The following is a 6,566-nucleotide window of genomic DNA, read 5'->3' on the forward strand; positions in this document are numbered from 1 at the left end:
AGATTACTGGACTGGGTAGCTATTCCCTTCTCCAGGGGATCTTCCCAACTCAGGGATCGAACCCAGGTCTCCTGCATTGCAAGTGGATTCTTTACCAGCTGAGGCACCAGGGAAGCCCAAGAGTACTGGAGTGGGTAGCCCATCCTTTCTCCAGAGGATCTTCCCAACCCAGAAATCAAACCAGGGTCTCCTGCATTGCAGGCAGATTCTTTACCAACTGAACTACCAGGGAACCCCAATTACCTCAGGATCCAGTACTAAATCACACTGGGAGTGACAACAACTTTAAACCAGCAAAGGTTTATAATTACATCACAGAGCCTCTTACAATGTGCTGTGGGGCATTCTACACACAGCTGAAGTTTTCTCTCAAGGCAGGCCTTGTTTGCATGAAAGTTAGAGCTTTGTAAAAGGGACAGAAGGCACACAGCATCAATAAGCGTTTTATTTACCTGCAGCTTATTTATGGCTTTGATTTTCTCAGAGAGAGTAAGTAACCCATGCTTCATGCTTAGTTGCCCAGTCTTATCTTACTGCTTGCGACCCCATGGACTGTAGCCTTCCAGGTTCCTCTGTCCAAGGGATTTTTCAGGCAAGAATACTAGAGTGGATTGCCATTTACCTTCTCCTAAAAAGGCAAAGAAGAGAAATAAGGATTAAAGCAGATTTGACTCCATTAGGGCAACTGTTCAAATTCACCCATATTTCCAATTTCTAATAAAATGCAGGACAGGTCAAATTCAAATTATTTAAATCCTCCTACAAAAAATAATAATAAAGTAAAATATTCTTTATAAAGGTGATGAAGGTACAGACTTACACTCTGGTTTACTCACTTACATAGACTGTACAACATTAGAGCCACCTCAGTCTAATGGCCTCAGGGTCCCTAGAACAGGAGTCAGGACATATTTTATAGTCTTTATGGAGCCTAAGACTGTGGGAGAAAGCATAAATCTTTCCTGCAGATAGCTTTCCAATTTGTAAAATCTGTCAGATGAATCTAGGCTCCCTGAAAGAGATTTGATTGGAAGGGGATACAAGAAGAGTGTGGTATTCTTGAAGGGTAGGGGGATTGAGGTCCAACATCCAAAAACTGGAGGGAAAAGGTCCAAGCCCAGTGTGAGACTGGGCTGACCATCTTCTGACCCTTCTTTGGCTCCTGCCTAAACTTCCTTCAATAGCTTGCCTGCTCTGGATAAAAGAGAACAATGATATGGATGAAAGTGCCATGGTTCCTACTGCTACAAGGCCCTATTAGAATTTCTCCATGGAATTGAAATAGCAAGCTTCTCAGCTCTTTGGGGAGAGATAAGAGGATCAGTATTTAGAGAGAAGTAGCGTGGTAGTCAGACAGAAATGGGCTAGGACAAACCCCTTTAGTAAACTGTAATAATGGTCACAAAGTCAAAGCAAAGGACATTTGAGCAGAAGGAATTCAAAGTATGGATTAAATCAGAATCTTTGAAAAAAAAAAAAAAATCAGACCCTTCCTTCTCCCAGCCTCCAGGACCACCTCAGGTCAAAAACTGGAGGAGGCAGAGTAAAATACAATATACCTATATGAGGGGTCTCAGAGCACTGGAGTCTGTGTATTGTCACACATGTGAACCATTCATCCTCAGTGCTGGGTAAAGTCAGAAAAAATATGTGAATAGCCCCAGTCGTCACATGTTTCTGTTTCTTTAGGAAAAAAAAGTGTCATGTCATATATGCCGTTTACTACTGTGCTTTAGTCACGTTAGGTGTGTGGTGGCTTATGAGGATAATCATCCTGGTTATAGAGGGAAACGCTACATTTTCTTAACACGTATATATTATAGTAGGAATCAATTGTGAACTACAGTATAAGGATATATAAATAACCTACAAAATATATGGAGTGAAATCACTTTTATAAGACAACCCAGAGTACTGCCTGAGTTCAACACATGAAAATATCAAATGTGGTTAAAAAATCTGGATAAGCTTGAGCTAGAAGCGGTATTTGAGGCTTGCACTTAACAGAATCTGAACACACTGAAACTGCAAAGGGACTCCAGATGGAGGGAATAGCAAGAAGGAAAGTAGAGAGGAAGAGAGACAAAGGCCTGTACAAAAAGTAACAGACATTGCTTTGTGAGGTGTAGATATCTTGAGATGGAGAAGTCCAGAAGGCAGTTAGAAATTTTTATAGAAGTGTAGAACTAGGAATCTTCTGTGTTGAGGAGGTGATGAACAAAAAGGAGGAAAATATCTATAGAGAAAAGATGATACCAGAGGGTTTTAAAGATCACCTCAAAATTGAAGAAGGAGAGAAAATAATCACTAACAGATGGAAAAAACTAAAGGCACGAGGGAAGAGGGAGAATAGGACAGTGTATCCAAGGACAAGGGTTCACAGGTGATGAAGTGCGTAAGAGGAGAACCAAGAAAAGACAGCTTGCTGAGGCAACTAGAAGCTGACTTCAGCATAGCAGTTTCAAGAAAGGGAAGGGTTTTATGAGTAAATCAGTTTAGTGAAGGGAGCATTCTTCCTCAGACTGAGTGCAGTCTCTCTCCTCTTGATGTCTCTCCCTAGCAACTCTTCAGCCAGGGTGAAGTGAGGATTCCGTCTCAAGAAAAGATGCCTGGATGGTTCAGTACTCTCAACTTTGATATACTCAACTGATTTACTCCTGTTGAGCTAAAAGAACACACTGATGCTAGATTTAGTCATAGTAAATAATCAGGTGTGTGGAGCTCAATGTCTTTTAGCTCTGAAATACTAGTATGGTCAGATTTGACCATATCAAGAGATAGGGGTAATGTGAGCTGATACAGTAGTATACAACTGTAGGTATCTCATAATCTAAAAGATAGATTACATTTAGAACAGTACTGCATGTTTCTTTATTTATTAAACCATCTTATTTTTCTCAAGTAGTTGAAAATAGGCTTTTGCTAATGTTTATTGTTAGTTTCCTTTGTTTCTGTCTTTAAAGATTCAGTACCATGGAAAGACTTGTAGGCTGCTCAGAAGTGACAGACACTCAAGTGGCACTTTTTGCACAGAAAGTTTTAAAAGATGAAAAACAAAAACTTCCCAACCTGGACTGCACAATTTGGGTTAGATTTTAAATTTTAGGTTAATAATAAATGGAGCTCAAGCACACATAAAATAAAGTAGGTTGAATTTGAGTTGCACTCTTAATGAGTGCAAAAAGACAAAAGCTAAATTTAAATTTTATTAAATAGAGGATTCCCAGAAACAGAGAAGTCACCTTTTGTTGATATGTAAAACTGAAAAGAAAGTATTCCTTTAAAAAGAAGTTTCTACCTATTTTGAAAAGGTTTACAGTAGAGGGAGCTGTAGGGAAGAGAGAAAGAGTTCAAATTTAATTTTTCAAAACTCCATATGGACATTTAAAATTAGAATTATCAAGCAAAAATGATCATTTTACATAATATCAGAAACTTCTGCAACGGGCATCTGGGGAAATCTTTATTTTGGGAAGCATCAAGTATTACATTGGTTGCTTTGGCAGTGGTTATACTTGGAGATTTCATGCTCAGTTTTCTCCCAAACTTGTCAATCTCCTCCTCTTCTAGGGAAGAATAAAAGAAGAGGCAGAGAAAAGTAAAAAAATGTTTCTACCATACTATTCTGGAATTTTTTTTTTCCTTCAGGACACAAAAGCCTTGGGAAGAAATGTGCTTCTTTAACACAAGTAAATAGGGTGAGCAGACATTTAGGTGTGCTGGGGACAGTCATAATTGGCACCTTGTAGTGCACTTTTAATTCTCAATTTTATTCCAATTTAGAGAACAAGTTTTATATACACCTACATATGTAGCAGTTCCTCCGTATAGATTCAGGAGAGGTATGCCACAGATCTCTTAACTTACAATGGAATTAAGTCTCAATAAGCCCATTATAAGTTGAAAATATTGTTGAGTTGAATCCAAATTTAATAGATGCAACCTACTGAACTGCCGTTGAAGTGCTGCGCTCAATATGCCAGCGAATTTGGAAAATTCAGCAGTGGCCACAGGCCTGGAAAAGGTCAGTTTTCATTCCAATCCCAAAGAAAGGCAATGCCAGAGAATGTTCATGCTATCGCACAGTTACACTCATCTCACACGGCAGCAAAGTAATGCTCAAGATTCTCCAAGTATGTGAACTGTGAACTTCCAGATGTTCAAGTTGGATTTAGAAAATGAAGTGGAACCAGAGATCCTGGTTGGTAACAGGATTGGTAACAAGATTGGTAACATTCACTGGATCATAGAAAAAGCAAGGGAGTTCCAGAAAAGCATCTACTTCTGCTTCATTGATTAGGCCAAAGCTTTTGACTGTGTGGATCTGTGGATCACAGCAAACTGTGGGAAATTCTTCAAGAGATGGGAACACCAGACGACCTTGACCTGACTCCTGAGAAATCTGCATGCAGGCCAAGAAGGAATAGTTAGAACTGGACATGGAACATCGAACTGGTTCCAAATTAGGAAAGGAGTAGGTCAAGGCTGTATATTGTCACCCTGCTTATTTAACTTATATGCAGAGTACATCATGTGAAATACTTGGTTGGATGAAGCACAAACTAGAATCAAGATTGCCAGGAGAAATATCAATAATTTCAGATATGAAGATGACACCACCCTTATGGCAGAAAGTGAAGAGGAACTAAAGAGCCCCTTGATGAAAGTGAAAGAGGAGAGTGAAAAAGCTGGCTTAAAACTTATTGTTCAAAAAATGAAGATCATGGCATCCGGTCCAATCTCTTCATGGCAAGTAGATGAGAAAACAATGGAAATAGTGACAGACTTTATCTTTTTGGAGCTCCCGAATCACTGCAGATGGTGACTGCAGCCATGAAATTAAAAGACGCTTGCTCCTTGGAAGAAAAGCTATGACCAATCTAGACAGCATATTAAAAGCAGAGACATAACTTTACCGACAAACTTTCGTCTAGTCAAAGCTATGGTTTTTCCAGTAGTCATGAATGGATGTGAGAGTTGGACCATAAAAGAACCTGAGGGCCAAAGAATTGATGTTGTTGAACTGTGGTGTTGGAGAATATTGGAAAGACTGAAGCTAAAGCTGAAGTTACAATACTTTGGCCACCTGATGCAAAGAGCTGACTCATTGGAAAAGACTCTGATTCTGGGAAAGATTGAAGGCAGGAGGAGAAGGGGACATCAGAGGATGAGAAGGTTGGATGGTATCACTGACTCGATGGACTTGAGTTGAGCAAGTTCCAGGAGCTGGTGATGGACAGGGAAGCCTGGTGTGCTGCAGCCCATGGGCTCACAAAGAGTCAGACATGACTGAGCGACTGAACTGAAACTGAAATGTACTGAACATCATAGCCTAGTGCAGCCTATCTTAAATATACTCGAAACATGTACACTCAGCAAAATTAACCAACACAAACTATTTTATAATAAAATGCTGAATAGCTCATGAAATTTATTGAGATAAATAAATTTTATCTCAGAAGGACGGAAAAGAAAAAAAACAGAATGTTTGTATGGGGGCAGAATGCTGGTAAGTGAATGAGTTCTTTACCCCTGTGATTGTGTGATCGACTGGAAGCTGTGGCACTGCAGCTATCCAGCGTCACAAGAGAGGAAGTAGGACAAATTACCTGCCCCGGGAAAATATCAGGATTTAAAATCTGAAGTATGGTTTCCGTTGGATGAATACTGCTTTTGCCTCACGTAAAGATGAAAAGTCTTCGAACCTCTGTAAGTCAGGAAATGTCTGCACTGAAAACAGAAATTTCAGACTATGTTTTCTGGGATCATTTCAATAGCTCATTATGAAAGAAGTTTCTCTGAATGTCAAGAGCACCCAAAACCCTAGCAAGCTTAGTGTTCCCCACTGAGTGTGAAGCTTCTTTTTGGTGTTGGTTCTGCAACTGTCATTTGCCATTGATGATCATTCTTCTCTTCCTTTGGGGAGCAAGAGGGAGAGGACACTGCCTGAGCAAAACAAAGAACAAAAAAAGAAGTTTCAAAGTACTTTGTAATTAGCCTACAAACTGGAAGAATATGAAATTACAAAAAAATGTAAAATCAAAGCAATAAAATTGGTGACATCAGTTGATATAATTTTGTTAACTTTATTATTTATGAGAATTTAACAGTTTAGAAATGAATAAGGTTTTTCATATTTTACAATTTAACTAGAGAATTGTTACTTATCTTCAATAAATCAATTTGTACTTTTTTACTCTTTTTCCTTATGAGAGGAAAGGCTTCATATAATCTTTGGTTCAAGTTAATGAGCACACTGAAATATTTCATTTATTTTTAAGAGAATGCTAAGGTCCGTTTAAATAGAATACACCAAAATTCCTTTTCTGGATTAACTACCAAACTACCCCAACCCCACTCAATTCCACTTAAATTTAAGAAATAATTGTTTTGGACACATAAATTGATGGAACAGAATAGAGAACCCAGAAATAAGCCCCTACCCATATAGTTAATTACTGTATGAGAAAGGAGTCAAGAATATACAATAGAGAAAAGATAATCTCTTCAATAAATGGTATTGGGAAAACCAAACAGCCACATGCAAAAGAATGAAATTGGAGCAC

At 38.7% G+C, this 6,566-nt stretch overlaps 1 non-coding gene across 1 annotated transcript; it reads left to right on the forward strand.

Annotated features, from left to right (window-relative positions):
- The first annotated feature begins 5,746 nt into the window (after positions 1 to 5,746).
- Positions 5,747 to 5,950, forward strand: LOC139036667 (small nucleolar RNA U3). The gene has a single exon (XR_011489500.1). It is a non-coding gene; the product is annotated as a small nucleolar RNA U3 (small nucleolar RNA).
- Positions 5,951 to 6,566: the final 616 nt, after the last annotated feature.

Source organism: Odocoileus virginianus, chromosome 1 (genome assembly GCF_023699985.2).
Source record: "Odocoileus virginianus isolate 20LAN1187 ecotype Illinois chromosome 1, Ovbor_1.2, whole genome shotgun sequence".
In the NCBI taxonomy this organism is placed as follows: Eukaryota; Metazoa; Chordata; class Mammalia; order Artiodactyla; family Cervidae; genus Odocoileus; species Odocoileus virginianus.